The sequence below is a fragment of the Pundamilia nyererei genome, unplaced genomic scaffold (genome assembly GCF_000239375.1).
Source record: "Pundamilia nyererei isolate P.nyererei 1_Seehausen unplaced genomic scaffold, PunNye1.0 scaffold00063, whole genome shotgun sequence".
Classification (NCBI taxonomy): domain Eukaryota; kingdom Metazoa; phylum Chordata; class Actinopteri; order Cichliformes; family Cichlidae; genus Pundamilia; species Pundamilia nyererei.
This window is the reverse complement of record NW_005187464.1, coordinates 2,509,903-2,532,714: the sequence shown is the minus strand read 5'-3', so window position 1 is coordinate 2,532,714 and position 22,812 is coordinate 2,509,903. Positions and strand designations below refer to the sequence as shown.

The following is a 22,812-nucleotide window of genomic DNA, read 5'->3' as shown; positions in this document are numbered from 1 at the left end:
GTTAATATTACTAATGTGTTTTAACATCTTAAGCATTTCTGACTTTTAAAAATATATATACTTTAAGGTTATTAGGAGCTGCAAGTCTGTGTTTTGTCAGAGTGATTCAAGGTGAGGTTAAAGGTCAGGGTTCAGGGTCACTACCTGAAGCAAGAGAGCGCTGCTGCTGCTTCCTCATTTTCTCTCGGCTCACTTCCTGCCTCTGACCTGGACTGGAAGAAGACCAGAAGGGTAATTTTCAGAGATGCACGGTGAAGTGTGTTTATTGCTGCCGGCGCACGTGTTCATGACCTTGAGTGGAAGGAGGTGAGAAGCCTATTGAAAGTGGCCCGCTGGTCTGTGGAACATGGAAGACTGTGCCAATGTACACACACGTGCTCACGTATGACTGGGATGGTGTCCAGGATCCAAGCGTATCTACAGTGTGGTGCGGGATACATTTTATCCTACACACAACAATTTCAGCACAGTAGGATCCCATTTCCCAAAACAATCATATTCTTTCTGTGTGTACAGAAACACTGAATGCAGTCATGTAAAAAATAATCCCTTGCATACACCCCACCAAAATCCGTTTTCTTGCTTATTGAGTATAGTTTTCCAAGGGGCTTGGAAAAAGTAAGTCAAAATCACAGGCCCTACGATCTCTTACTTAAACTTCTGACATCTACAGTCTGCTTTTCTTTCTGACGTTGAAGAGTGTGATGCTATCATGCCAAAAGCTAGGTATGATAGCAAAAGGATTCACTGGGGGGGGGGGCCCTTCTGGATACCTATGACTGTGATAAGATCTCCCATTTATTTGCAATTAACAGTTTCCATGTAAGAACTATCAAAGTCAGTATTGCCATATAAACAGGACAAAATAAGAGTTCCATCTTTGGCCCACAGTGTGCAAACGAGATGAATAAAGACTCAAATGTAAAGATATAAAAAAAGATAAAGAATGCAAGAATTATTAATATGCAGTATTGCAGGGACTTGAGTGACTAAAAGGGTATTCAGAAGTGACTTAGCACATCATTTAATGCAAAAAGAAATCTTCAATATTTGTCATGATCTTATTCAAGTGCCTGGAGGAAACTGGTGTGATGGGTTCTGTGTAAGTACATGCAAAACTAGAGTTTCTAAATAATGTACTTTGGACAGATGGATGTTAGAGTTTTGTCCGCAGTGACGTTAGACCAGCTCGATGCAGACCGTAGGCGATTCTTCAGGGGAAGAACCTCAAATCAACTATGAAGCATGGTGGTGAAAATGTTATGGTTTGGGGTTGCTTTATTGCCTAACTGACTGGGCAGAGCGCATTTACAGATTTGACTATGAATTGTGCATCATATCAAAGAGTGCTGTTTGAAAGCTGAAGTTGAACCAGACAGGCACATTTCAACAGGGTAATTATCCAGATCACATTAGGAAATCCACCAAGGAATGTCCCAAAAAGAAGAGTTGGCAGATCCACTGTGGAAAGGCCTAAGCAGAACCCAGAATGGCATTTCAGAGGAACGTGGGAGGATTTCAAATGTCCACTAAACTCACAAACATCTTGGAGAATCTAACATGTTGATAGTTTCCTTGTGGATGAGTTCTGATACGCTGATACCTTTAACTGAAGGTCCTGTTTAAAGGCGGATCAGATATCTACTTGTCCAAATATTCTTAAGAAAAGCTACAATTTTCCATAAGAAGTTTTTACTTTATCAAATGACTGTATGTGCAAACATGACTGTGCGTGTCTCTGCGTTTCTATGGGGCGTCACTGACTTTAGCTGCAGAAATCCCCTTCACGAGGTGTGGTCTGGCACTGCGGCTTGCACAGGAAACGTCTGACAGACCATCTTCTGACCTGGACGGCGGGACAAAGGGAGGAGGGAAGAAGGGATACAAAAAGGAAAGGAGGTGTAGATACAGGGAAACACGAAGGAGAAACAGGAGGTCGCAAGTGATAAATTAGGCATGGAGGGGAAGAGATAGGTGCAAGAGAGATGAGAGAAGAAAAAGAAATAAAAAAACAGTTAAAGGGAGGCAAGAAATTAAGGGAAACATGAAGTGGGAGAAAAAAAAGTGAGATCCAGAAAGGGCAAGGTGGCAAACGACTTGAAAACAGACAGACAGAGCAGGGGCTTGGAGGTTGTTCGGCGGCTGACGGTGAGGCCCCAGGGCTCGTGGCAGGCCTGTCTACATGCGACTTGCAGGAAGCAGAGGGTCATCGTTGTTTGACACAGCACCGCCACAGGAAACGGGCTCTGGCACAGGAAAGAAATACAATACAGGGCTTTCATAAAGCTACAGCCCGCCTGGGAGCTCAGTGTGCTAAAATACTCAAACAACCTGGCTTGTTCAGAAGACATAAATGTCACTGTATTCCTGCTGTCGAGTGTCAGGTTTGACACACTAGATGGATATATGAAAAATGATGAGGACGCTTTCAAACAGGCCAACATCTATTTTCTGCAAAAAACCAAAAAAGATAACAAATGTATAACGAGTCAAGAGATATGTGAATTATTTTCCAAAAATTGGAAAAATTGCTAATGTTCTCTGTAGTACATTAGCAAGTTGCAAACCTTTGCGTCAGTAACCCTCCAAAGTACTTATCTTGCTTGATACATCTGCTACATCAGTGCCGTTAAGAGCCCCCAACATGTGGGTGCACTTCAATGGACAAACTAAAATGTAGGTGTGTTTGATTTGTTTATGTTGGTGCACCTTTCTTGCTATTTGGCCCTGTGATCTTTTAGACGGTATATGTTGTCAAGTGCTGCTTTCATGTGTCCTCTTATCCCCCTCGTACTGCACAGGGGGCTTTGAACTAGCATGCAGGTTGCAGTATAAAACACCCACCCACCAGGTCACAAGTACCACCACCACATTCACAACCACAACTCAGGGGGATTACTAATCTGAGAGCATCAAAGGGGTAAATTTCCCGGGAAACACGCACATACATGCACTTGCAGACATTGTTATTTTTTAATAACTGTGTTTTCTGAGAGGAGCTATGCAGGCAGCTTTACACGAGAATAAGATCTTAGTAAGTGAGGGCTGTTGGGTTTGTTTCTGCAACCTTCAAGTCTTTAAGTGCCATTAAGGGTGAAAATTTCAGCTGCAAAATAATTCATTTGTTTTGAGGTGAAAAAGGATTTTCCCCCTTCCTGATTTCTTATTTTCGGTCATATTTGTTATGCTTCAGATCATCACACAAATTGTAATATTTGTTGCATAAATACAAATACAAAATACAGTTTTTAAATGATGATTTTATTTATTAAAAGGAAATAAACCTACTTGGCTCTTTGTGAACAAATCTTTGCCTCCTAAACCAAATAACTGGTCGTGCTACCTTTGGCAGCAAGAACTGCAATTAAGCATTTGTGATAACTGGCAATGTGTCTTTTACATGGCTGTGCAGGAATTTTGGTCCACTCTTCTTTGCAGAACTGTCTAAATTAACCTGAGTGAACTTCAGCTTCATGTACAAACTGATGTCCAGAAATCAGGATTCAGGATTTTTTTGGAGAGAGCAGAATTCATGTGTCCATCAATTACATCAAGTCGTCCAGGTCCTGAAGCAGCAAAGCAGCCCCAGCTCATCACACTACCACCACCATGTTTGACTGATCTTTTTATTGAATGCTGTATAGTTTTACTCCTAAGGTAACGGGACTCAAAAATTCCAAGAAGTTTAACTTTAGTCTCATGAGTGCACAGAATACTTTCCCAAAGGTCTTTGGGCTCTTCAGAATGTTTTTTTTCCTCTGTTTTTTTGACAAACATGTGACCAACCTTTATGTTCTTTTTGGTGGGCAATGATTTTTACCTTGGAGCTGTACCGTGGATGCCATTTTTGTCTAATTTCATTCTTATTGTTGAATCATGAACTCTGACTGAAACTGAGGTAAATGGTGTATTTAGTTGTTTTTCAGGGTTTTTTTTTCTAACCTTCTAAACGAGTCATTGATGCTCTCCTGGAGTAACTTCGTAGGCCAGTCACTCCTGGGTTCACCACTGTTCCAAGTTTTTCTTCATTTGTAAATAATGACTGTCATGGTGGTTCACCTGAGTGTCAAAGCCTTAGAAATGACTTTGTACTGCAAACCTTTCCCGACTGATAGATGTCAATGACTGTCACACAGGGCCAGGTTGGTTTGGAAATCTTTCATCTTTTTAATAAATAAATATTTCACATACATCAGTGATAAAAAGGATATAGGATGGACATGAGATGTGGTTCATAGGGGTTCCCAGCATCGCATTGCAATATTTTACATATCAATATTTTATTAACACAGGGACACCAAATGTTGATATCTTTATATATAAACTGGAAATACGTTTTTAGTACTATAATAATAAAATGAATTACCTTTTAACTCTACCAGCAGATGCTATTGAGTTTTTCTAGTGAGTGACATGAGGTCAGTGTATGGAAGGAAGAAAGATGGAGGCTTTGGAGAAAGAAATTTGAAAAAAGTGCTGTCCAGGTTTAAATCACAAACCTGTGGAACAAATGAGATGGACATGTCACGTGGGATTTGCAAGAAGTGTCATATGAAAGCAACCTTTATACTACAAAAATGAAGGTTTATCTTACGTCCCACCATCCTAAGCTAACGTTAGCCAGTCACAGCAAAGCTAACGTTAAATCAACCGAGAAACCAACCAACACTGGACACACTTAGCTTGACAAAACTACCTTACACTTCAGAGTGAAAATAAAAATCCATCAACTGCATTTAGGCAAATTTAATAAAATGATGTGGGAAATACGTTTTTTCCCACTGGAACAATCAAATGCAGGTATGTGACAGAGCTGCACGAGCACAGCCGTACCCGGGCTAACGAAAACCTGAGCAAAGCCTGAGTACAGCAGGAAGAGCTGCGTTAAATTGTGACATGTGAACTGACTGTGCATTCATATCTCACAGAAAACTAGAGACTAAATACTTTTAATAGTATCATAACTCACACATTTTTGCTTCCACTTAAGTTAAACTTTGAAGAGTTGAACAGTTCACTTTCTCAGGTTTACCATAGGTTTCAGTAACAGTGTTGGTCAGTGTGTGTGTGTTTGATAATCCCATTTTGAAGGAATAAAAATTACTGAAGTGAGAGGAACAGAACAAAGTTTACATAATTTTCACCTGAAAAAAAAACAAAACGGTAATACATTGCAATATGTCACAACTATGTAGACTCCATGCAAAAACCAACCCGGTCGAGAATTTTAGTTTTTTTATATTAAAATTTTCCTCTAACTAGACTCTGAATAGAAGCCATATTTCTGTCTTTATTTTCTATAAATGTTTAATATGAAGATGTCAGGTGTATATTTCACAAATTATTGTGGTTTAGTGACTATTATGTATAATAGATAGTCACTTGTAGCACGTTCATAAACGATTACACTTCTGATAAAATCTCTGCAAGGTTTTCAAGAAACTGACACACCATCACAGTCTACAGCACGTTATCGCCACAGTCTAAAGATGGAAAAGTCTGCAGCATCACCAAAGGTGACTGTCCAGATTCCACCTGTAGGAGTTTGTGGCTGTGCTAAGCACGGTGGGTTTACCCTCATATTTGAGAGTTGTGCTGGATGAGTATTTAGGGAAAAATAGTGCACTGGTTAATTGCAGTTTATTCATCAAAAACTGTTCAGTAAACTACATTATTCAGACGTATGTTTGAGAAATATTTGCATTGCTTGAGTGTTTTTGTGCACAATCCTCATCTTTCACATGCTTCATCACATATGTTGTTGTAATACTCTGCATTAAAGTGCTATAGTATTGTTCTGAGAGTTGAGTATCATCATAAGGTGATTCCCACCTCTTGCTTTCACAGACCCCACCTGGCTCGATTTGAGTGAACCAATATGGTGATAAATGCTCAGCTCAAGGCTCTTACAGGTTATGTCATAGTAGATTAATTAATCTATTATACACTTTCTAGCAGCGGTCCCCAACCTTTTTTGCGCCACGGACCGGTTTATGCTCGACAATATTTTGCATAAATACAACAAAATAAAATTAGTACCGGTACCGAAAAAAAGAAGATTTATTCATAACACACGTGAAAAGACCCAGGAAAACCGAGTTAACGATCAAAACGATAAAAAAATAACACTGAATCTTTAAATAGCATCTGATTAATCTTTATTTCTGTAGGATAGATGGATACATGATCATTGCCCCCTGTTTCACACAGCAGTCACCATTAAGTGCCATGCTTAAGGGAAATTTAACAGACTGCAGTTAAAAATGAGCGTAGGTCCTCGCAGTTCAAACCTGTGCGGTGACAGGACGATGACCATGACTTGTGTTTTGCATTCCAGCGCGACACGCTTCGCAGCAGCTCTTTCACACTGCAGTTTTGCCTCTGAATGCCACGCTTAAGATAACATTTAGCAGATTTTTAAGGTTTCACTCGAGATGTTAGTCAGTTGGAGACAAGACGGAGCAGGAGAGCCTGCGCTTCACAGCACGCTAATGAAACTCAGTCACACACATCTGAACACATTTGAACAAATACACTGAAAAAAGAAAGAAGCACGCATGCGTGCACATTAACAGTAGCGGCAAAAAAAAAATGTCCCAATGTCCCTGCGTTATGATTAAATCTTCAGGACACCGCTGACTTTTTCTTCTTTGAGGATTTATGGTAATTACAAAGGACAAGGTTCTTTCTCCAAGCTGGATTTAAATGACTGCCAAAAACGAAGAGGGATTTTCTGAAGGCTCAAATAACTCTTGAGTCTGTTTATTCGTCGTGTTTAAAAATAAAACTCCAACCATTTCTTTTGGCTTCGTGTTTACTCTGTGGTATCTGAGCAAATGGACTAATGTGAACTATGTGATGAAATGAGATGTCAAAATGACAGCCCGGCCTGTTGTCACACAGCTTAACACTCAAGAAGCTGTGGTCGGGGAGCCATACATAACTGTTTATTTTTCTGCAGGTGTGTGTGTGTGTGTTCATACGTGCATGCATGGGTGTGTTTGTGTACATGTAAGTGCATGATGGATATAAAGTGCTAGCAGCCTCATGTGTTTGGGTGTTTGTGCATTTGTACATGTATGTGCTGTTGGTCATAAATGTGTGTGTGTGTGTGTGTGTGTGTGTGTGTGTGTGTGTGTGTGTGTTGCTGCAGCTCCTTCTGGGCTGGCTTGTGTTTATCTTGGCCCGATCCCAGACCTTCATCACTTCTCTGCTGATAGCTCCATTCCTCCATCCCTCTGTCCCTCCGGCTATTTACAAGTCTACCGCAGACTGCTTTTCCCTGCGTGCCAACATCCAATCCTTTTTATACCCTCTCCTCTCCATGCTGTCGTCATTTGCTCTGTCTCATATTTTTTTGTGTCCCAACGTCGGTCTGAAAAAAAGGAAGCAAAAACCCCCCAAAACCCCTTCTCTCGCTGTCAGCCAAAATAGATTGAATGATGGCCAAGTGTGTGTCCATCTCCGCCCTTTCCTCATTCTTTCCTTTGTGTTATTGGTTGTTCGTGTTTTGATTTGTGTTGCACTGGAGCACAGTCTTATGAATAAAAGTGACGACAGTGTGATGAAAGTGTGACAGCGATCCAACTGAAACTCAAACAGACTTCAGCCGTGATTAATTCAGTCGGTTACACCTGTGCTCTTCCGACTGTCATGTCAGAATCTCTTCGGTGAAATGGACAGTTTTTAACAGACTGTATTAAAATTAAATCTCACGGAGTCCCCAAATCTGCCCCTGATGAGAATCACTATTTGTAGTTTTCTTTAGTATGTTTTACTTTGAAGTAAGCTGGGAATTGTAGTCTGATTTGTGAACTCTTAGGCGTTAAAAGGAATTGTGGGACACTCACGTTTTACTGTGAGAAGGTTGTATTTAGGGCTGCCACAAACAATTATTTTGATAGTCGACTAGTCACCGATTATTTTTGCGATCAGTCGACTAATCAGATCATGCATCCATTGGACGTAAAACGTACGGCTTATTGCACCAGCATGAGTCTGCTCTTATATAACTATCATTAGTTTACAGCTTTAACTGTTTAAAGTATGTGCTAACTAAAAATAAAGACAAGATGGTAGTTTATTAAATTTTAATGAAATTTGCAGATTGTTTCGGTGAAGTTTAATAAACTCCTTGCTTTCTAAAATATAACAGGACACCGGAGTATATTCTGGAGCATCTCACACTTCTGATAATCAGCTGTCTGCTTGACGTTTAGTCAGCTGTGTAAAAACTATAACTTTAATCTCAGCCAAACCGATTTACTCAGGAACAAATAAAATACTAAAAAAAGCCAAACAATAACATTTTTAAGTTATCTAAGTGACTTATATTACATGTTTAACCTGAGTAGCGAAAGACGGCGGTGGGTTTGAAAACGATTTGCCGGGAGTCCGGTGTTCTCACGGCTCTAGTGAGCCTTGAACCCCGGCTAACACTCGAGCTAGTGGGTAACAGACGTCTCCGAAAATATGTGGTGTCTTGATAAACTGAGCAGATATTTGAGGTTTACACAGCTACATTCTCGCCTGAAAATATGTTAAACGTTTATTTTGTGGCCCAAAAAGAATAATAAGAGTAATATTAAAACTAACTAGCTGCTGCCATTGTTGGAAACTGAGCTGGGCTGCGCTACGAATTCTGGGACACAGTCCGTTATTACACTCTTAAATCCTACTATTTATTCCTGCGTCTTTTGTGATCTTACAAAGCTTCAAACGACGCGTCGACTATTAAATCAGTCGTCGACGATTTTGATAGTCGATGTAATTGTGATTAGTCGACTAATCGTGGCAGCCCTAGTTGTATTTTGATGTAACACATCCTTTCACTGAAATGACCTAATGTTGTGACCATTGACTGTAGTCAATGGTCGTGACTAAAACAAAAATGAGGCAATATTTTAGCACGTGACATAATTACATAAAAAGACTGAAGCTGAAGCAAATTTGTGCCGGATGACCAAATATTTCAGCTCCGGTGACAAATTTACTTGACGCCTTGTCGTGAAAGTGTGTAAACTGAGAGCTTCACGTGGATTGTGGATTCTCCTGACAGCGTAACAATGAGACATAGAAAACAAGCCAGTCATGTTGTTGTTTGTGGACAGCTAGTGTGATATTATTCAAGAACAAAAACAGGTGAGGGCATAGAGGCACGTTTTAAAAACCACAATCCTAAGATCTGAAAAGGCTGCTGTTGCTAAATTCTGGTTGTTGCTCTTTGGAAGGAAGTAGTTTTGCTATTTGCTGGTGTGAAAGTTTCTGGGTGGTGAAATTGGTGTTGCAAGTATGCAACATAAATCTTTGAATGTTTGTTTTCATGTGGTGTTTGGTTGGGTTCAGTCAGCAGAAATAGATGATTTACTTTTACCCACTAAAACTAAACGTGGTTAGGTGGAGGTAAAAAAAATATATAAAAGAATGTAAAGAGGGCTTGGTCATGTTTAGGGGTCCGAACTGCTCGGTTAGTTTTTGGAAAAGATCACAGTTTGGGTTAAAATGCAAAGCTTACAACTATATTTTCAACCTGAGATTTTGCATGCACTTCTATGTACAGCCACTAGAGGTCTCCTACATTATCTGTGTCTGTTTATCACTGCAGTTAATAACAACAGCCTGCTGAGTCAGCGCCGCGCATCTACTGCTGGTATGTATGGGATGGGTGACAACTGATACTGACCATCGCATTTGAATCGAGTGGTTCCTCACTTTCTTTCAAATCTTGGTATGACTACTACAGTAATACCCACCAACTAAACATGACCCAAAACCACCTCGGAGGCGCTTCGCCCTTGTCAGCTCTTATTGACTGCTTGCTGACAGCACCACGGCATCAAAGGGACTTTTACTGAGACTCATACACACACAGTTATGATCTTGCTAGTAGGCAAAGCTGTCTCATTCCCATGGATTTCCCTGGGAAGTCGCCCTAATTCTGTTGTGCTTGCGGTTTCTGCAAGGTATACTGCAGCATTCCTCCGCCGTGTGTTCATCTAAACAGAGCTAGTTAAAAAAGACGCGCAGCAGCTCGGGCTACACAGTTGTGGCAGGGCTCCTGTGGGTGGTTCCTATCTGACAGAGGGCTCAGAAAGTCTTGGGTTTCCTACGCATGTCAAGATAGGTTAGCTGTTCCCAGTTTCGGTCCACTCTGAGGCCCCGGTGGGCTATCAGTCACAGTGGGTCCTCCCTACTCTCTTTCCCCGCGTCCACACCCTCCTCCCACAGACCACCTCGCCTGCACTGACGCACAGGCCGTCCTCTGGCTATCATCCTAAGTTTAGTTGTCAGTTTTCGATGTCTCTTCGCCCTTACGTTCCCCTCTGTCTCACTCTTTGTCTTCCACTAAGATCATGACATCTCAAAATACAGTCCTGACACATCATCTTCAATTTACACTTGCATTGAAGCAGACTCCTGCTGTGATTGAACACTCTGCACTTTGCTGTTGGGTAGGTTTCGAAGACACACTGATTCATTTTTTGTTTTCCCAGAAACATAATCTTTGCATATTGTGCAGCCCAAGCTAAAAACAAGAGAAAAGCTAAAAACTAAACACCAGCTTTACTCACCGTCTTCTCTGTGGTGTCATCTTATTCGAGAGATCGCCAGGAAGTGAGAAGGAGACAGCCCAGTCCTGCTATCCCACCTGTCCGCGCATCAACACATAAATAATCACACCACTTCCAGGTTTTCCTAGCTCGTTAGCATCCCGCGCTTACAACACTTTTGCTTAATTGTGAATGCAGGCAGTTTGTGAGTCAAAACTAAAATAACTTTATGCAAAGGAAAAATAAACTGACAGGGATTTTTCCTGAGAGGAAACCTTTAGTTTACTATATGACATGTTTCTTAATAGTGCTAAAGTGTTCAGTGTTCTTTAAATAAACAATGTGGAGTTTTGCATAGTGGGGCATGAAAGAATGCAGGAGTCTCACTGCCCCCTCGCACAGATGTCAGCAATTTGGCTGCCTTGTGTATTTTGGATGTTGAAAAAAAAAAGGAACATTTCAAAGTAAACGAAAGAAGGAAAGTCTTATCCGCCTGGCAGCTGCGCTCTGGACCAAATTGCTTTCAGCTGATGCGCTGCAGCTCAAACTTGCTTGGGTAATGTCAAGTGATGCATTGCAATACTGAGAAAACAACACAGACAAAAAATAAATAAGGAAAAAGAAACGCTGGAAAGTTCCACTGCTTATTCAGGCAGAGCCCAGAAACGCCCAACATGCAAACATGCTTGTGAACAATTTTGTTTTCCGTGTTTAATTTTTTCCTTGTTAAAAAAAAAATTCATTAATTTGTATTTAGTGATCTCGAGTAGAAACATTAGAAGTGCTGCACATACCCAGTGCAAGTAGAAGGACATAAATACATATCTAAACAAGAGCGGGGGCACAGCTTTTCTTTGTCAGTGAACAATGAAAGAAATCAAATATCAACTTTTGCACGTGAAAACTACCTTCAGAAATTACATATAGTTTAAAGTAACCACATGAAAAAAATCAATGGATCAAGTTTTGCATTTGCCTCAAACACACATCGCAGAACTGGACGTGATGATGATGATAATGTAATCGACCTCAAATGCAGCACATTGTGTAACTCCATGCTGGCATCTCTACCTGCTCGACAAACAAAGACTGGATTTCTGCACAAACTAACAAACGGGCAAACAAATTAAAGGGAGAATTAAGCATCATGCAAGATGTGCCCTTTCTGCATGCTGGCATGTTTTGCAAAGATGCACAAATATTACATCTTCCAGCACATCAATAAAACCCTCAAATCAAAAATGCACTGAAAATACACATTGGATTTAGATATTTTACTCCCAAACGAAAACAAACACACAGAGACACACACAGAATAAATCAAATGATATTTTGGGGATTTTCAAGCTAACAGCTGGAGATCATTGAATTTTCCATGTTAGGGGTCATTTGTAGTGCAAGCTCGATTGTTTCTGGCAGTTTACCCCATCTGTGAATTGAAGACTTTATTTTCTATATTTTATGGAAGTGTAACATTTTTGTTTTATTTTTCTGAGTTTAGTGTAGTGAATTTTTGAGTGAATTCATTCATTTATGCAGAACTTTATCTTTTTTTTTAACTTGTGTAAAATTCTAAGTGCTACACTTACTGTTTCACTGTTGTATTCATAATTACAGTGAATCACACAAGTCTGGCTATTTATTTATCATACATAATAAATACTACTAAATAATTATGTATTTATTTGCATTCATGTATAAATAGAACTGACATATTTTTAGAAATGAAATCAGTTTTTTTAAATGTATTTACATGTTTTTGCACTTTGATAACATCTTTACACTTATCACAGTTATATTTTGTCTTTACCATCTTATTCAGCGAAAACAGGGTTTCAGATTTTTTAGTAGTGTTTTAAGCATTTAGATTTTTTTATTTTAAAGTAGGAAAATCACATATGTAGAAACCCATATGGAGAAGATACATATAAATCTTATAAAGTTTGTATCTGTCTTGTGTGAAACTTGTATGAAAAGCATATAAGAGTGAAAACAGATATAAGATCCCTTAAAAAATTATATAAATGAAACTTGTATGTTTTGGATACTTTACTAAAACAATATATGAAAGTAATGAGAAAGTGGCCACTTTGATGAGTAATCACATATAAGTTTTTACTATTTCTTTTCCATATGGGAAAGGACTGATGGGAGAGAATGAGTTGCTTACAAACAGCTTGACCTAGAGACACTGACATTATCCATTCAGTAACAAATACCACTGTGGGTGTGGAGCTTGACTCTCTGATGGCAGGGCCAGAAAGAAAGAAATCTACTCAGGAACAGCACTGGGAATCCTCCCCACACCCTCTCCATGATGTGTTGGACAGTTAGAGGAGCACGATCAGCAACCACAGGAAATGATTCCTAATACCTGTGAGCATCAAATTTTACAACTCCCTATAACACCTGGACTATTTACACTTGCCATAGCTAGTATATGTTGTACACAGTATTTTTTGTTGTTGTTGTATTGTTGGCTTTTCATTACTATGTTATATATATGTGTGCTATTTTGTTCTTTTTTATCTATCATTCTTTGTTTTAACATGTTAAATTGCACCTTGAATGGGGCACCTTAAACACATTTTATATATAAGGTTTATATTTTTCCATCTTCTATTTTTAATCTTCCACGTTGTAATTGATTGTCTGTAACCAAGCAACCCAAAAATCCAGACTTTTTTTCCCTGTCTTTCTGTCAGCAGAAACAACTTCGGATTTTTACCATTTTTAATTTGAAACATGAAAGTGATGAAACATTGACACTATTCAAGGATATCTGGTTCATCTCAGCACTCTAGCCCTGACAAAATATTTCCCCCATTGAGAGTCACCACCCAAACACATCCTTGACTCTTTGTGCAAATAACAAATCACTTAAAAATAAAAGGAGGGGCGGGGTGGGGTGTTTGGAAACCTTGGTCCTAGTAAACCAAACCAAGCAGATCGGTCTGAGCTATATTGTGTGACAAGAACACAGCAGGTTCACTTGCTCTCTCACAGCCCCGGCTCTGTTTACATTCTCCTGGAACGGGGATCTGGAAGTGTTTGGCTCGGCTCTGCACTCACTGGGAACTATCAGACAATTCACATTTTAAACTATTTTGATATCAGCTCTGTAGAGAGTTGCTGTTTCCCTGAGAACACGACCTGCCTCTGGGCTCTGGGGCCTGCTACACCACCAGAAGAATAAACAGTAAGAGCGAGAGAGGAGGGCGGGGAAAAAAACAGAGAGGCTGATGGGAAGAGAGAGAGTGCGCACTGTGGATATATTTCTATAAAAAAAAAAATTAAAAAATATAATCTTATGAATGGAGACAACAGTGTAAATACAACATGCAGATATTGGTGACTTATTAAAAACCCCAGAATCAGCATAATAGAGGTTTTCTGTTGAGTAGTCGGTTCTTATGTTGAGGTTAAAGGTGATGGAGTAAGAGGGGGAACCTTCAGCCTGTGTTAATTAGGTAAGTAGTTGTGCTTTAGCCTGCACATACATCGCCCAAAGCAGTTTGTGGATATGTTTATGTGCACCTATAGCGGGGGGAAAAATAACAGAGGGTACTCACCACCATCACCAGTGTAAAAAGTATCTCAGGATAAACCATGTCAACGGATGGGGCACTGTAATGTGTAATGTGTGGTTACACTGAATGAAATGTAATGAGTTCTTCTAAAAGTGTGACTGAATATTACTGGAAACATCTGGGACAATGTAAAGCTAGCAGACTATAAAAGAATAATATGAAAATGTTACATAGGCTATTAAACAATTAACTCTCTGAGGTCTAGGTCATATGCCCAACATAGCCCCATATATAAGGCTAAACAAAAATCTTTAACTTTTATAAATCTTATAATAGCCACACATTAAAAAATGCTGTCTGCATTTAAATTAAATAACCTGCAGTGGTGAACCTATTTTAAACTATATCATTTACATTTAAAATGTTCAATACATTTATACAATGCAGACATAAGAGCTTTGGCACAGAATAAACCATGGTTTTTAAAAGTAAAGAGTATATAAGGTTACTTAGACCAGCTACAGGATTAAGGATGTGGATTTATAACACAGATTCCATCATATATATCTCATCTGCTCCTTTTCTGCCTAATAAGTAAAGCCCCTTTTCATGCATTTAATACATGATGATGACATTAAGCTGTTTCTTAAACTGTTTAGTACTATGTTCTTTGATTGTATGGTGTTGGTCCAACCTTATTTTGCCAGAGGCTTCTTCCTGTTAAAAGCAAGTTTTGCCTTCCCACTGTCGCCAAGTGCTTTCTCTTAGAGGGTTGTGTGACTGTTGTTGTTTTTTTTAATAACATAGGGTCTTTACCATGCAATATTAAGCAGCTTATGAATTGAACTAAATAATAACATGACATAACTCAATGATATAATAGTTATCATTATTATATTGATCATTAATAATAACTTTGAGGCACTGAACATTTTTATAGTCTTTATTACGCTAATGAAATGGATTTGCTTAAAACACAGAAATGCTTTAAATATACTTGCGTGGAACAATAGATAGGTAACTATTATATCTGTCATTGTCTGACAGTTTCAGGAACAAATTAACTTGCTTATTCCTGTGCAGCTGTGTTTTGTTGTCCCAGATGTTGAAGCATTCTCCCCTTTACAGCACTGCATAATTTAAAAAATGAATAACGATCCAGAAATCCAGGCAGGAACTGTGTGCGTCGAAGTGCCTGTGTTTCCTTAAATGCTATTAAAGCTGACACACACACATTGCTAATTGTAAGTCAGCAGTGTGGCTCATATGTGTCACTTGTTTCCTTTGAAACTGTGATTTACAGTGTTTGCTGTAATTTCATGTGACAGACTGAACAAAAACCAAATGCCACAAGCTGTTTTATAAAGTGTTTGTGTTGCTTTCTTTGCCTTTTGTCTTTCCCATTTCAGCACTTCAGAATAAGTCGGCCTACTTAAAACAACCTTCGAGCCAATCAGCAACCCCAACTTCTCCCCTTCAGGTTTGAATGACCTATTAGCCAAATGTGTTTATTCAGTGTTTAGTCACTATTACCCTCGGTATGATCCCTGCACTAAAGGGCTAATGGCTGAAAATTTCCCCCCAGCCTGACTTCAACGTAAAATAATTGATCGCATGTGAGCGCAACTGGCACGCGTTCCCTCTTGTTTTCCTAAAGAGGTGATATCATGCGGTCAGGCTGCTTGTTCGTCACCAAGATAGTGTGATTGCTTCCGGTACTGCAGAAAGAAAGATGGGAGATGGATGAGAGGGCAATGTGGTTCTCAGTGAGGATTTACCGCTGCAGTAAATCACACATCAAATTATTTGGTGTTATCGTTTAAAGGCCGACAAGCACACAAAAAAAGCCCCTCTGGAGCAAAGCCAAAGTCAGAACATGATTTGTTTTGCAAGCTGTGTTTTAAATGCTCCGTCATTACATCGGCAGGAAATTGTCCTTCATCAAAAAACAAACTTTTGTAGTTTTTATCTTTTGAAGATAAAATTTCAGCTGCAGGGATTTATTGTTGGGTTTTTTTTTTCCTGAAACGTAATGTCAGATAAAGATTTAGCCAGTCAGAGCTTCCCTTTTTAAAGGCAATTATTAACATTTTTGTTTTAGCCTAGGTTATTTAATTATTTCTGTCCCCATTCAGCCAGATACTTCTTCAGTGTTTCTTCTGTTTATATCGCCTGGTTAATATCTGGCCTATCCTTTATCAGTAGGGATCATACTGATGCAATTATAACGTAGACTTACTTTGCACTTGTAGTGAAGTTAGAAGTCGTAAATGTGTGTTTTTGTGGTCAACGCCAGATATCGTGTAGATATGTATGTGTTTGTATTTGCAATTGTTTATTGTGTGCATCCCATGTTGTACAACCCAAAGTGTGGCTGTGTCCACAAAGTGAAGGGACATGTGTGTCAGTGTGCCTTGGCTGCCAGTTTGTGTTTGTCTGTATGCTGGTGCGTGCGTGTGCGTGTCCTATATGTTACATTTACCTAAACTGCTGCTCTGTCGTTTTCTTGCTTCATTTTGACAAATTTGCGTTTCCAGGAAGTCTCTGAGGTCAGTGCAGCATCTGTTGCTAATTAGGTGCATGATGCAGGAGCTGCCCTGTATGGGTTACTGAGGAGCTGACAGCCAATCAGACATAAAGGCGTGTTTAAAGTTTCTAAAGTGACGTTAAAGAAAAGTCCATGACTAGACGTTCAGGTAAGATGCGATGTGGTGTGTGCTAAACCTTTAGAAAATAATTTAAGCATTATGGCCTTTAAAATAATAGATGTGTCTAATGCTTATTGCATGTAATATTTAAAATGATGTAATGTGAGTGTCGGGGCACATGGCCGCAGTCTGAGAGTGGTTTAGCTTTTCTTCCCCCTGTTTCCAAGTGCTTGCTCATAGTGGATCATTGAATTTATTTATATTTTGGTTAATACTCTGCAGTCTTTACCTTACAATGCAAAACGATAAAAGCTGTTTGACTTCATGCTCCTCTGCATTTGTCTGTTTCTTCTTTTGATATTAGATCACTGACATACAGACAGTAGTGCTTTTCTCTGACTTCACCGAGCAAACACTACAGCCTGATAGTTACACCGACCACATTGGTCTTTCCTTGGCTGCCCACCGCATTAGCTCTTCACCTTCGACTGTTTAACTCTGTCAGTTTTCATTCCCTTTCATTCACGTCTTTTTGCCCCAAACCATATTCATGCCCAAACACGGCCTGATCCCATCAAAAATGAAGCTTCAGCATACATCAGTGAAAACCCTCTGATATTTCAGCAATGCCACAGCAGTAGAAGTGCATAAGAAGATTACGCCAATTTTGCTTCCATGGTTTCTGGAACGAGATCGAGAAGACACTGGGTAGTAAGATGAGAGAAGCCAGACGTGTAGAAAAACTCTGCAAGTTTCTTTTCTTGGTTTGGGCTGAAGCCACAAGAACTGGGCTTCACAGCCAAGTCTCTGAGCCGAACCGAGGTAACCTCAGTGGGTTAAACAGAACCCAGAACTGCAGATTGCAGACCTCTGTCTCTCTATGTACAGGGGCCGGGATACCAGCTGAACCTCAAGTTTGTTAATAGAATTTGTGCAATGAAGAGAGGCACAGATTAAAATACACATATTTAAATAGATTGTAGTAATAGATCACACAACTAAATTTAATGCACAGCAGACAGCATTCAGTGCCTTGGATTGGGCTTTCTGAAAGCACCATCTTTAGGTTGTCACCATATGCTTTGAAGGCTACACAGAAAAAAATGCATCAGATAGCAACTTTTAATGTTTTGTGTTGGGAATTGACATTTTGAATGAAGCATATAGCAGCGTAGTATTTCTTTTTCATGCTCAAATCATGCAAAAGAAGTCTCCGGGGTCTCCTACTGGATATTGAACTGATAGATTGAGTGATTAGAATTGATCGTTCTCTTTCTTTAAGAAATGCGGTTGTTTAATTTTGTGAAACTGGTTGTTTATTTTCTTGTTGGGCATTAGAAGAGAAGAAATCACTCTTGTGTTTTTATGCTAGATTTTGTCTTAAGAGCTTGGACCCGTGCTCACTATAAAACTATAGAAGTAGCTGTTGTTTTTGGGGTAGGATTACATGTTGGACTATCACTTGCACGGGTGGAGGACGTCTCATTTACTATTTTCGTGTGTGCTGATTGAAAAATTAGACATTGTAGCAGTGATGAGGGGGGCAGGCAGTGCAGCAGGGCAAGGTTGCCACGGCAACTTCATCTGATCATGTAATTATTTGGAAAAATGCATAGCTTCCCAAGTCTTCAAATGACACACAGGTTTCTGTGTCCATACATTGGGGTTGGAGTTAGACTGCATAGGAAAGATGGAAGTAGTCACCATGTAGTAGCAGCCGCGTGTGAATGTCCGTCTTCAACAGAGGGAATTAGCAAGTTCTGCTTTGCTAGATGATGTCATCTGGTTGTTAAGTGATGACATCTCAAGTCTGCTTTTGGGCCCAAGCCCCTACTGCGTTCATTAATTTTGTTGTGTTTTGATCATGCGTAATGCTTCATATCTTGTTTTATTTAATATAAATAAGCCTCTGAAAAAAATAGTGGTCACTTTAGGTTTCTCTACTACTATTCATGTGCACCGCAGCCTTAGGTTAAGATTTCAATGGGTATATAATGCTTCAGATCAGTAATCCAAACCACGAAGAAGCATATTTGTGACTAACCTTGTGCTAAGGATGGATCATTTCAGGTGTTCTCTTGACTGACGTTTGGTCTGTTTTCAGCATCTTTTTCCTCCCCTGTGGTTGCATTTGTCCATCGGAGATCTTCACATTCACTTAAAGTTAGAGCTCATCCTACATATTCGCTGGCTAGCTCTGTACCCAGCCACCATTATATGCCAAATTCAATAACCAAATAAACATCGCTGCTGTTTAGTTTTCTGTCTTCATTTAATTCGGCAGAGATAGGAGAAATGCACGTTGTAGTGTTTTAGGAATCCCTCAGTATCAGCTTTAGGTGGAAACTAGCAAGCTAACTTTATGCTAACTTCAAACTCCATTAAACTTTATAAATCCTGTCTTTCTTATGGATAGTGATAACAATAAAAGTATTTGGGCTGTTTTTAACTCTCAGTGTTGCCACAGTGTCTGTTTGAGTTTGGGAACTGAAGAAGAGTTTGCACCAGAAACGGCTAACGACGTCACGCGTATTGCTCCACATGAAAATAAATAACCCTGCTTCCTATCAATTTTCACATGCTAAACTAACAGTTTTTAGAGTCTTCTTTCTTAGCTGCTTTTGCACTGCTACAGTGAGCCGTGACTGCTGCTTCTACACTCCACACACACATGCAGGGCACACTAAGATGTTCGGATGTTGCCCTGCAGGTGATGGACTCACCGTGGCCTGCCATGTTAACAGGCTAGATGTGTTCAAGGATTGAGGACCACCCAACTGCAGCTTCTCTCCACAAAATTCAACCAGATGTTTAATGAAGGCCAGTGTATGTGTGAGGATGGTGTGTGTGTGTGTACTGTATGAGTGTGTGTGTGTGTAATCATTTTCACCTGTGTGCTGATACAAGCCCTTGTGTGGAGGCTAATGGATGCAGGCTAGCTACACCGTTTCTGCATGTCTCTCTCCCCTTTGTCTTGCTTCCTTCCCGTCACATTTCTGCAGCTTTTACATCGCCTCACCCTTCACTTTTCCTTTTCTTGTGTCCAATCCTTTCATTTTACTATTTGCACCATTTTGATACCCTCCCCACCACCACCACCGCTGTGGCTTACATGAGGAATTAATTTTCATATTCCACTTCCCTTTTTTCCAAAATCCTGCTCAACTGACAGCCCTCCTGCTTCCCTCACCTCCCCTCCGCCCTCTCCTCCCCTTCATCCCTCTAGCCCTACCTTACAGCTGTTGTTTTGGATTAGTCAAATGGCTCCTGTCAGATCCAGTGATCCTTTTCCTTTGCCACCCACAGAGCTGCACTGCACTGTCTGCTTGCTGCCTTTTCTGTCTCCTCCTCGCTGTGTCTTTCCCGTGCACGTGCACACAAACCACACTGATGTCTCTGACAGGTGCGTGTCAAGGTGTCTTTGTGGGCAGAGCCGTGAGTTCGCTGCAGTTTCTTTCCTTTCAGGTCCAGCAAAGCGTGACTGTGCTGGCATACCACTCACACCTCTTAACAAAAAAACAAAACAAAAAAAGGTTTGTTGTTCTAAACCGGACAAGAAGCCTAACCAGGGTAAATTCCCGACGGCTTCCCTCTCTGGAATTCACCTTACTTTTCAACTACTCCTCGATTCCTCTTTGAGTTCTTTCTTACAACCAACATTATTTTCTTTTTCCTTTTTTTTGGTCTAATTTTGACAGCTGTAGGTCTGGTCATCCACGCTGGCTGAGACAAACTGACACTAAAAGGCGTTTTGACATGATGATGGCGAGAGTAATAGTGTTATTTCAGTCATTTGGAGAGAAAGGGGAGCCAGTGTGTGCGCAGAGTCCGGCTGCAATAGTGCAAGCAAAGATATGCATCGAAGCAGAAATGGGAGAGGTGCTATATAATAATTTGACAGATTCACGTCAAATCAGTTATGTTGTTTCAGCGAGTGAAGAGACAGTGCCCCTTAGTTTTCAGTTTCAGTGACACGACACCTGGGTGGCGTGCAATGATTGCAAATGTATTGGCGTCAATGAAAGAGTGGTAGAAATGTGTGTTTTAGATTGTATGACAGCTAAATGTTTTGAAGGTATCCTTTTTTTATTTGAAATTCTGTGCAAAACATTGGGTTTTGATGAAGCTTGCAGCCAAAAAGAACATTTTTAGGATGCTGGAGAACTGTGTGCTGGTTTGAGACTGTGTCAGTAGCCACCTGAAGAGATGGAGGTGCTGATGTAGGAGTGGGATATCTAGGTGGGTCCTGTGAAGTATATGTATGACTTTTTATGTCATTGTTTTACATTAAATTCACCATTTGCACCTTTACCTTTAGCGCTTTGAATTCAACTTTAATAATTAACATAGACGTCTTTGACAAACGCTCGCTAGCTTTGTGGCTTTCGTTGCTGTATTGCACCTCTTACACAAACAAGCAAATCAAAAAATCAAAAGCCAATCGTGGTTCATTGTTTATGGCCTCCGTATGCTGATCTGGCTGTTACAAGATTAATTGCTCTTGGGGGAATGAATGCTGTGTTGATTTTTTTCCCCCTCGAAATACATTAAAACCTTCTTCAAAAGTCTAGTATTCTTTGAATTAGGCCACTGTTTCCTTTGTTTCAGGCTGCACGCATCAAACATGGTAGCTGTTAACTCTTTATGATTATATAAATACTGTATCAATCACACACACACGCTTACGCACACAAAGATTGATGTGGTGGCTTTAATCAGCTGAATGTTTCTGTGCCAGGGAGGGCATTACAGTCCAGTTAGCCGACTCTATTATAATGCCATCAGATCCTTGCTTGTGCGATAGAGGTGCATTTGTATGTGTCAGAGAGACTGCTGACCTATATGTTACAAAGACTGACACAAGTTTTGTTCCCCTGCAAACATAAGCTGTCTCGACATAAGAACGAAATATTGTGAAATTTGTTAACTCAAAAACTGAACTATTTCTTTGATCTTTGTTGTGTACGTACACATAGATTAGCTAACAGTTAAACCTGGCCTCCTCCTGTTTTTTTGGTCCTACCTCTTCTTTCTTTATCTCCTCTTGGCCTCATCTTTCCATCCCTGTGTTTTCTCTCCATCAGTTGCCCCATGTTGCCCTCCAGCTGAGGGCAAGACTGACCTCCTCTTCCTCACAGGCTTCCTCTGCAAGACAATGGCAGGACAAAGGAGGCGTGTGTACAGAAAGTTAGCAAATGAATGCATGAAGGTGTAATATTATTGATCAATAGTGTGTAACTTTTTTTTTTTTTACTAGTGGTGGGGAGGTATTTTAAATATCTGTGCATGCGTGTAAAGTAGGTTTTTTAGGGTGATTAAGAGGTGTGATTTTACTTATAAATTACTTGAATGTTATTGAGTGTGTGTGTGTGTGTGTGTGTGTGTGTGTGTGTGTGTGTGTGTGAACATGCAGATTTATGATGCAGGAAACAGCAACTGTGTCACTGTAAAACAATAGAAGATTCACGGCGCTACTGCAAACACACACACGTGCACTCTTTTGGCACTTGTCCTCAGACCCCTGTGCGTCTACGGCAAGGAACTCCCTTCCTGCTGCATTGCTGGAAGAAACGCACACACTGAGTGACACATCCCCCTGGACTCACAAGTCATCCGGATAGCTTCGTACATCCTTTTTTCCAAAGTGGGTACAAATAAAGAAAGAAAGAAATAAAGCACAGGGGAGACGACAGAGACAGGATACAGGATATAAAAGTGAGATGTATGTCAGCATGCCATGTGTTAGATTTATGAAGCTGCGAGGGGGGCAAAAAAGAGAAAAGTGTGTCAGGTGTGTGTGCACCGCTCATACATCAGCTCGCTCGCCTCGTGTGTCATGTGCAGCCATATTGCAATCACTGCATTATTGTTGCAAAGAAAATGATAGATTCCCAGGGTGGCTTGTGCTAGCCTATAGCCTGCCCGCTGTGTGTAATCGTCATGAGACAATGGCGTTGAGTGCCAGTGTTCACTTATAATAAGCTTTCTTTCATGTAACCCTTCCCCCCTCTGTTTCGATGGAGGCACTGAAGGCCCTCTTCAGACGGTCAAAGATGTTGCAGCCACTGTTCCCCTTCCCCCTGT

At 40.2% G+C, this 22,812-nt stretch overlaps 1 long non-coding RNA gene across 1 annotated transcript; it reads right to left on the bottom strand.

Moving 5' to 3' along the window:
* Positions 1–150: 150 nt before the first annotated feature.
* Positions 151–21,803, bottom strand: LOC102193376 (uncharacterized). The gene is made up of 3 exons (XR_311791.2): positions 21,752–21,803; positions 1,765–2,246; positions 151–417 (listed from the first exon to the last, which is right to left on the bottom strand). It is a non-coding gene; the product is annotated as an uncharacterized LOC102193376 (long non-coding RNA).
* Between the last annotated feature and the right edge of the window lie 1,009 nt (positions 21,804–22,812).